Raw genomic sequence first — 10,355 nt, 5'->3', positions numbered from 1 at the left:
TCCCATAGGATCCTACTGGACAAAATGTCCACCATACAGCTAAATAAAAACATCATACGATGGGTGAGCAATTGGCTAACGGGCAGGGCCCAAAGGGTTATGGTAAATGGGGCTGCGTCAGGCTGGCGGGCGGTCACCAGTGGGGTCCCTCAAGGCTCCATTTTAGGGCCGGTACTTTTCAATATTTTTATAAACGATCTGGATGTAGGAATAGAGGGTATTTTGAGCAAGTTTGCTGATGACACCAAACTTGGAGGAGTTGTGGACTCAAATGAGGGCGTAAAGGCCTTACAGAGGGATCTGGACAGGTTGGAGAGCTGGGCGATCACCAACCGCATGAAGTTCAATAAGAGCAAGTGCCGGGTCCTGCACCTGGGACGGGGAAACCCTGGCTGCATGTACAGACTGGGCGATGAGACGCTGGAGAGCAGCCTGGAAGAGAGGGATCTGGGGGTCGTGGTAGACAGCAAGTTGAATATGAGCCAGCAGTGTGCCCTGGCAGCCAGGAGGGCCAACCGTGTCCTGGGGTGCATCAAGCACGGCATCGCTAGTAGGTCAAGGGAGGTGATTGTCCCGCTCTACTCTGCGCTGGTGCGGCCTCACCTCGAGTACTGTGTGCAGTTCTGGGCACCACAGTATAAAAAGGACATGAAACTGTTGGAAAGTGTCCAGAGGAGGGCTACGAAGATGGTGAAAGGCCTGGAGGGGAAGACGTACGAGGAACGGCTGAGGTCACTGGGCCTGTTCAGCCTGGAGAAGAGGAGACTGAGGGGAGACCTCATCACAGTCTACAACTTCCTCGTAAGGGGGTGTCGAGAGGCAGGAGACCTTTTCTCCATTAACACTAGTGACAGGACCCGCGGGAACGGGGTTAAGCTGAGGCAGGGGAAATTTAGGCTGGACGTCAGGAGGGGGTTCTTCACAGAGAGGGTGGTTGCACACTGGAACAGGCTCCCCAGGGAAGTGGTCACTGCACCGAGCCTGGCTGAATTTAAGAAGAGATTGGACTGTGCACTTAGTCACATGGTCTGAACTTTTGGGTAGACCTGTGCGGTGTCAAGAGTTGGACTTGATGATCCTTAAGGGTCCCTTCCAACTCAGGATATTCTATGATATTGAATTAGATAAAAGACGACTGAGCTATCCAATAAATCGAAGTTCACTGATCACTCATATTGAGCGTCTGTGTCTTCCTTCCGTCGACAACAAATGTCCTCGCAACAAACAGATGCAGCCAAATTGGAGAACCCCGAGGTCTTAATGACAAGGGGTTCCCTTCTTTCTTGTGGGTCTATGCCACTGACCCAACAGGCAGCTAAAATGAAGCTATGCCACTCACCCTCTAGGCAGTTAATACGTTTATAAACATAGAAATGCTATCGCAGGTATTCCTCACCAAAGTGAAGGTGAAGGTGCAGAGCTTACCACGGAGGTGTCCCTGTCTGGGTGGAGAAGGAGCACAGAACATCGACGGCGTCTTCTAGGTTTTCAATTTGTTCTTCTCCCCTCTTCAGGAGCGCCATAAACAGGACGCGCTAACAGGACTGTCTTGGCAGTTAGCGCAGGCAGTTTGTGCGGGGTAGTTCAAGCGGGGTAGGGAGTAGAACCTAGACCTCGCCATGGTGGGCACCCGTCGCAGCAGTCTGTCCGAGGCAGCAACCCAAACGGAGGAGATGCTGCCACTGTGGGCTCACATGGGCACCTAGGTGGATCCCCTGAGGGGGGAGATGGCAGTCCAGACAGGTGACTGCAGGGAACTCCGGAATTTGGAGGCCCATCTGGGCCATGAGGGAGGAGAGCGCTGTCACGGGTACAGGTGTGCCCTGCTTCAGGGACTCCTCGAGCAAGTGGCTTGGCTGCAGCAAGATATTCGCAGCCTGAGGGAGTCTCTGAGGGTGATTGATAGGAGGGGTCTCCCCGCCCCTGCTGTTGCTTGGCAGCCCTCTCCTATGTCCCAACAAGGAGTAGAGGCTGCCCCCGTTGAACACATGCAGAACAGAGTGCTAGACTGTCTGCAAGAGACAAGGGGCTGGACCCTTGTCTTGGCTTGGAACAGAAAGAGACGGCTGCTCCTGACACCCACGGTGCCACCTACCCCCGCGGTGTCCCTCAGAGGGGATCTCCTCAATGTATATAAATATCTGAGGGGTGGGGGACAGAAGGATGTAGCCAACCTCTTTTCAGTGGTTTGTGGGGATAGGACAAGGGGCAATGGCTGCAAGTTAGAGCACAGGAAGTTCCGCACTGACATGCGAAGGAACTTCCTTCACGGTGAGGGTGTCGGGGCATTGTAACAGGCTGCCCAGGGATGTTGTGGAGTCTCCTTCTCTGGAGACATTCAAGGCCTGTCTGGACGCCTACCTGGGCAGCCTGCTCTGAGGAACCTGCCTTGGCAGGGGGGTTGGACCTGATGATCTTTCGAGGTCCCTTCCAAACCCTACAGTTCTGTGATTCTGTGAGTCTGTGATAAATGCTATCGCAGCTATTCCTAACCAAAGTGAGGAGCGTAATTCTATACTCCCTTTAACATTTTTTTTTCCTGAAGAATGGATTGCCAGTTATTTATTTCTGCATATTTTATACTTTATAAAAATTAATCCTAATCACTATTTTCCTGTTCTTACTGAAACATCCAGTTTCATATCTGTGCTGGTTGCTCTTATTTTGTATCTTTCTTTTGTGTGGCCATCCAGTGAACACAAAGTGATGAATGAGGTAGAAGACCAGCTCAGGAAGCCTCCTGAGCACACCAGCACAGGGATGGTCAAAGGTTTACTGACAGCACAGCTCAAGCAGCACAAGGTGGCCCAGCCTGAACAGAAATGGGTCCCCAGCTGGTGTCCCAGGGGGTCCCAGGTGAGGCTGGTCAGGCCACTTAAGGCTTATATGTGCACTCAGGGTCCTAACACCCACAGAATTTTATATGGATTTGTTAAAAGTGTTGCAATGTTATTTCCTATGCATCCAGTTGATTTTTTAAAACTTCCAAGGGCATAGATCCACAGTCACTTGGGCAATTTGTTCAAGGACTTAATTACATTCGTGGTAAAGCTTTCTCTTGTCATTTCACTGTGCTGACCTTGTCTTTCCTAAAGTCACTTTTAGAAAGTGGCAGATCTTAGATCCCAACTGAACCTTCTCTTCTCTACTCTAAAGAAGTCTGGTTCCCTTTACCTATCCTTCTACACCATATGCTCAAACTCTCTCACCAGATGTTTTACTAGTCCTCGTCAGTCTGTACACATCTCTCTCATACAGGGCAGATCCCAGCCTTTATGATGTGCTTGAGATGTGACCTCATCTGTGTTGAATAGAGGGTAAATGGAGAAGATAAATGGAGGCTAAATGAGTAGAGGCTAAATGGAGAGAGATCCATTTCCAAAGCTTCTCCCACCTTCCCATAGTTATCCTTGGTCTCTTTCAGGTCATTCCATTTGTTCCCAGGAGAGTGACAACCAGAGGAGACTCTTCTGGTTCATCGGTCTACCAATGTACATCAAACTGTATCATGGTCAATCTTCAAAACTGCCGCAACAGCCAATACGTCTGTAGCTTGCTTATGACCTTGGTATATAAAAATCTCTAGCATCATCCACTTATATGCTTCCAGTCACCCTCATCTTATTTTATATGTAGCTGTAATATAACTTGTAACATTTATTGATCATCTATTAATTCCACATGAAGTATTTATAAATGTACCCTTCATATAAAGTATGATTCATTCATCTACAGAAATTTATTGTTTAGGGGGTTGCATTATATGAAAAGGATCTTTATTATTAGCAGAATGGAATTATGGTACCCAATAAGAATCATTCTTGTTTATAAAGACAGAGAAACTATGTGGACATGACCAGCAGTACTAGAAATAGGATAGTATAGCTATTATACTGTATTGGCAATATGTAATTTTTCATGGCTGAATAGTGCTTGGCTTCATTCTTTAATTAATAGCTATTTTGATCTACCACATTGCTCTAACTTATAATTCTCTGTAAATCACTTAGTCTACCAAAGTGTTTTAATTAATTGTTCTACTTTATTGGAGAAACAAATATAGCCATACCTATATACAATCATCAAATACCGAGGAGAAAATTTGTAAATGATAGTTCCATACATTTGTACTGAAAAATATGACCACTTTGAACTGTAAAGTAACACAAACAGGAAATGTGAAATGTAAGAACTCACAAATGGAAAGTCCATAGCTAAAGAAAAAGGTCATTCAGTGAGAAGACTGCATTTTTGTTCCTGAAAGTAAAAGATTTCAAGACCTGATACTCACCTGATATGAAATAGTGTATCTCTACTAACTTTCAGTACTTGATGTATTGATAGTCTGATTTATGCCACTGGGCAATCTTGCCCAACATCCATTAATGTCACATAGTTCAACTCAGAATCTCTATTCCACATTTTTTCTTAAGACTTCAGCCTTGCCTACCAGAAGGTTACCTTGCAATAAGAATATTCATTATAGTCATGTCACTCTAACAGGGATGCTTCATCCATGCTCAATGAGCTCTCAAACTCCCCTTTCAAACACAACGTATTGTGGAACAGAATCTACAAAGACCTGAAGGATAACTAACAGAAACCAGGTAGGTGGGAAGTCAAGTCAATGTCGTTTTGGGAATGGAATCAATTTTAAAGGGGCAGGATTTGTTTGCAAACATTAGTTATAACTTTATAAAAGTAAAACCCTGATATAACTTTCCATACTCTTTCAAAAGATTCTTCCACAATACTTTGCTAGTTGTCACCACTGAATAACTGCACCTTTGCAGGACAGACACAGCCATTGTCTGGTTGTCAGGACAGCAGCTATGTCTTGCCACAGTACTGCCAGAGACAGAGAGTGCAAAACTTTTTCCAGCCTTGTGAAACATGCTGCTAGATAGAGACACATTAGCTACAATTGGCTTTGTAGCTGTAATCTAACCAGAAGGAAAATGGGTACTTTCCTGGTGATCTGTGCAGAGCCTGCCTCAGTGGCAGTACAGCGTAAAGGCTTTTTTCCATCTGCTGAAACTTGTGGCTATTTTCCTCTGAAAGCTCAGCAGTCCACATTGCTTCTGGTAAGTTACAACGAGGCACAGAGCTCACTCATAAATCTTGTGATGAAGACAGGTGCTATTATTTAATAGATACCACATGTTTTAGGGCACATCGTTCTGCAGGAAATTATTAATAGTTTGGCCACATCCTGGTGTACATCACCTGAAAGATCATTTTATAGTCATTGCCTGTACCATGGCTACGAGTCTGAGCAAATGGTGGAAAGCAGGAAAGCATAATTTGTAAAGCCTACAGGTATATATTTTCCAAAGCTTATGATTTGTTTTCTTGGACAACTTTAATTCAAAATACTTAAAAAATCCTAAATAGTTTTAGCTACATACATTATCTAACATGGGGCAGCTGCTGGACTCTTCTCACAGAGGCCACCCCTGCAGCCCCCACTACCAAAACCTCGCCACTTAAACCCAATACACATGAATATCATCATGCTGATGGAGTCTGATGTATACTGTCATTACTACAAAATTTATATTAATGTAAGACTGCTCTCAACCAAAATGCTATACAGTATCAGCACTCAAGATATGTGTAAATTTTGTGGATTTGATTGAAAATCTATTTAAAAATCAATATTTATTTTGTATTTCTAATGCTTCCACCACAGCACTGTCCCTGCACTCTTTTCCCTGGTCCATCCACTACCAGTCAAGTTCCTTGGTTTCACCATTCTGATCAATTTTAAAGATAAAAATGACCACAAATTACAACTCACAGGTTTGGAGGAGAAAGGCAGAGGTGTGTGGGAAGATAGGAGAGGAGAAAGACTGAAACTGAGCAGCCATTTGAAACCTTCAGGACCAAGAGACCATTACTGGTGTTAATTGGTTAAAATTAAAATACATTAATCCCCAGTACATAAGAGAAACTGCATCTGATAAGCTGCTGCTTAAAGGAAGACACTTTCCAGATAATTAAATTACAGTTGGCTAAATGCATACAGTTGGCTGGAAATAAAATGTATTGGGAAGACAAAGGGAGGATAAAGTTTTCCATTAAAAAACAAAACAAAACAAAACTTTTAAATCTTTTAAAAATGTTCAGCAGAAGTGGGGTGATAGCTACATTTGAATGAAAAGGATGGTGCAAGAATGCTGAGCCTATAGAAAATTTGAAATTCTTATACCATTTCTCCTGGAAAAAATGCCATTTTAATTCTAAGGAAAATAAATAAATAAATAAATAAAATAAGGAGACACTGAAAACCTCAACAGAGACAAATTTATTTGTATTGATTTTTTGGTACATGATTTGCTGTGTCAGATCTTTCTAGCATCATTCTACCTATCCAGTATTAGCAAACATCAAGAGCTGAATTTCCATCATCATATTGTCATTTCAAAAATCTAGATTTTTTTTTTTTTTCCCTCAGTTATATCTCTTTGTGTTCCCATAAAGAAATAAGGTGGTAGGAAACATCTCTGATTTGTCATGTGAAGAATACCCAACAAATGTAAGACCTCTCTGCCTGGAGGTACTAGCAAAGGATTGTGACCTGGTTAATCAGGATATGAAGAAGGCTGAGGTACTCAAAGACATTCTTGCTTCGGTTTTCACCATCAAGTACAAGTGCTCTAGCCACACTAACAAGTTCCAGAAGGAAAAATCTTGGACCAAGAGAATGAAGAACAGCCCACTGTAGGATTTGAGACCAGCTAAGAAAGCTGAAGGTGCACAAGTCCATGGGACCTGATGAGATGCATCCTCAGACCCTGAGGGAACTGGCAGATGAAGTTGCTAAGCCAGAAGTCACAGCAGTCCAGTGAAGTTCCCACTGACTGGAGGAGAGGAAACATAACCCCCGTTTTTAAAAAGGGAAAAAAAGAAAGTTTTGTTCAGCCTGGAGGCAAGAAGGCTCCAGGGAGACCTTACAGTGGCCTTCTAATACCTAAAGGGGGCCTACAGGAAATCTGGGGAGGGACTCTTTGTCAGGGAGTGTAGGGATAGGACAAGGAGTAATAGCTTTAAACTAAAAGACAGTAGGTTTAGATTGGATATTTGGAAGAAATTCTTTACTCCGGGGGTGGTGAGGCAGTGGACCAGGTTGCCCAGAGAAGCTGTGGATGCCCCATCCCTGGAGGTGCTCAAGGCCAGGCTGGATGGGGCTTTGGGCAACCTGGTTTAGTGGAAGGTGTCCCTGCCCATGGCAGGGTGATTGGAATTAGATGATCTTTAAGATTCCTTCCAGCCTAAACTGTTCTATAACTTTATGTTAAGTATGACTGTGACTGTCACGATTTTCTTATTTGATGGGTCAAAAAAGCAGTTTATCGGCAAACATGTTGCTAGTAATTTGTAGTGATTCAGCAAAATAGCTAAGATTGGAAGGAACTGGAGTATGGGTATGTGACTTATAAACTGGATCTCAAGTTCCAGTGTTTACCAAGGAAAAATGATTACTTCAGTTATTCAAAATGAATTACAACATGTTGTCCCCTCTGTGAAGAAAAAATTATTTATATATGAACTAAGCTGTTATGAACTTTAAAATTATGGGTGTGTTGCCTGATAGATACACTTGGCTGAAGCTAGCAATGAAACAGGCTTTTTGCCTCAGTTTCTATCTAAATGTCACTGCATAATGTGGTTTGCTATATGCCAGCAAGAGTGTACATAACAGTCACAAGTTTGCTTTTTAAAGTACCATCTGGAATGCATGTGGCTGAGCAGAGCCAGAGGAAAAAATCAGCAAAGTACTCAGTGCAGCATATAATCAAACAGCATGCTTTTTTTTTTTTTTTCCGTTATTTTTTAGGGAAAAAAAAAAGTAAAAAAAAAAAAAGTTGGGGAGCAGAAAGATGAGTTACATGATCTGTTCGAGGTCAGGACATTCAGGCACTTTCTAATCTGGGTGAAAAGAAAGCTGTGAACAAACATTTGTAATGGAGAAAAATTGCTTTTCCAAAGAATTGATCTTCCTGAGAACTAAAGTGCAAAAAAAATTGAAAAATAATGTACTTTATCATAAACATTTTGAATCAGTCATGCACTAATTCAATATATAATCAACTATGAAGAGAACTTATGTTCTTTAAAACTGATAGGTCAGTAGATGGAACACAGCGGACATGATTCCCAATGCACTGTATTTTAGTCTTTCTCGTTTAATGTACTGTATTATTTTCATTTTTAGTAGAATACCTGAAAAATATGTACAAGTTTAAAATAATTGACTTGCTCGTGAAGTCCATTCATCTCCATGATAAAAAATGAAACATTTTTATGTTGGGCAATTAACCTTAGCTTTGGACCATGCACAGAGACTGTCTTGATTTTCATTTTGATGGAAGGGAAGCATTCCTGATAATAGAAGCAGAAAAGTACGTACTAAAACAACTTGGAAAAAATAAGCCACATTAAATTAGACTGACACCTTTTTATAATACATTTCAGAATAAACTAGAGGACAAGATTATAGACTGATCTTCACAGTAGTCACATACTGCCATGAGAAACAGATGTGATAACAATTCAAATACTTCAGATTTAAATTGAGCCAAATTTAGACCATAAACTCTTTGGGATTTGCATATACTTGCTCCTTTGAAGTACGCATTTTTAAAGCCTGATCATAAGTAAGTATGGAAAGACTGGAAACTTGGAAACTAAACTTTGGAAGAACTGCAATATCCGTCTACAGAGAGTCACCTGGAAAGGACTGGACCTATGCACTACGTTTATGCTTTTAATTAGGTGGTAGGTACTGCCAAAAACTTAACATAGAGTCATAGACTCACAGAATATCATGAGAGGGAAGGGACCCACAAGGACCATCGAGTCAAATTCATGGGTGCCCAAGGGATCTCCCAAAAATCAGACCCTGTGTCTGAGAGCATTGTCCAAACACTTCTTGAACTCCAGCCGGCTCAGTGCTGTGACCACTGCCCTGGGGAGCCTGTCCCAGTGCCCAACCACCTCTGGGTGCAGAACCTTTCCCTAACCCCCAGCCTGACCCTCCCCTGTCCCAGCTCCATGCTGTTCCCTCGGGTCCTGTCGCTGTCCCCAGAGAGCAGAGCTCAGCGCCTGCCCCTCCGCTCCCCTCGTGAGGGAGCTGCAGGCCGCCATGAGGCCTCCCCTCAGCCTGCTCTGCTCTGGGCTGAGTAAACCCAAGGATCTCAGCTGTTCCTCAGCATTTTCCCCTCCAGACTCTTCACCATCCTTGTAGCCCTCAAACATGTAACGTCAAACATCCTAGATTTGTTTTTTAACAAAAGATGTCTTTCACATAAAGAATGTGAAACTGCTTGCTTCAACAGTTCAGAGTGTGAGACAAACAAATAAATAAAATCTGAGACTTTTTAAGTACTTTATGAAAAAAAAAAAAAAAGAGGGGTAATTGTCAATGAAATGGAATGATGATTAAAAAAAATAAAATTCTTTCCCACAGGTAATTTCTGTTATAAGTTAAATGCAATTTTGATGTTTTCTTCTGGCCAGCCAAGCAGCAGGCAGTGCCCAATACTGGCTAGAAAAGTAATTTTCGCCAAAAACTACTAACAAGCAGTATCTGCTGAGACAGAGAAAGAAATATTTCTTATTAAAATGCATATAACTCTGAAACAAGTAGTCAGCATTACATAAGCAAAAGCAAGGATATGCTATAGACCTTTCAGTAATATTGTAAGTTGGAGTACAAGGAGTTTACATTTCCAACTCACACAGTTGTGCTTGAAGAAACCCCATTATTGATACAATTGAACAAGAAAAAAATATGGTTTTGCTGGTATGTTTGTTTGTTTGTTTGTTTGTTTTTCCAGTGAGTGATTGCTTTCCTATAGCAGCAAATTTAGCATCTTTTCTAGTCCACACTTCTGGTGGATGCTTGATTTGATGCAATCCAGTATATCAGTAATGATACACTGATTTATGAATTTCTAATCTGTGGTCCACTGGACTATAACCTAGACACTAGCTGGTTCAGTGTCTTCATACAGAAGTAAAAGGAGCAAATAAATAGTGGTGGTACACCAGATGTTTTCTTGCAGAAAAACAAACAAACAAAAAAACTTTGAAACATTACAATACCTAGCAAACTCCATGTGGAACATACGGAGAATCAATGTGTGTTTTGAGTAAAGTTTCTAATGAAGTATTATTAAATGAATATTGAAATCCACAAAACTGTGTTTGAGGAAAAAGGATCAAGACATTTGAACCTGCATATTTTTACACATTATTTATTGACGTTATCATCCACTAAAATACACAATAGCAGTAAAACTTTTTAAATTCTTGGTAGGAAGATTTTCTAGGTATTCTAATATGTCAGT

This window comes from Netta rufina (assembly GCF_964035555.1).
Source record: "Netta rufina genome assembly, chromosome: 2".
Classification (NCBI taxonomy): domain Eukaryota; kingdom Metazoa; phylum Chordata; class Aves; order Anseriformes; family Anatidae; genus Netta; species Netta rufina.
This window is presented reverse-complemented; position numbering follows the sequence as displayed.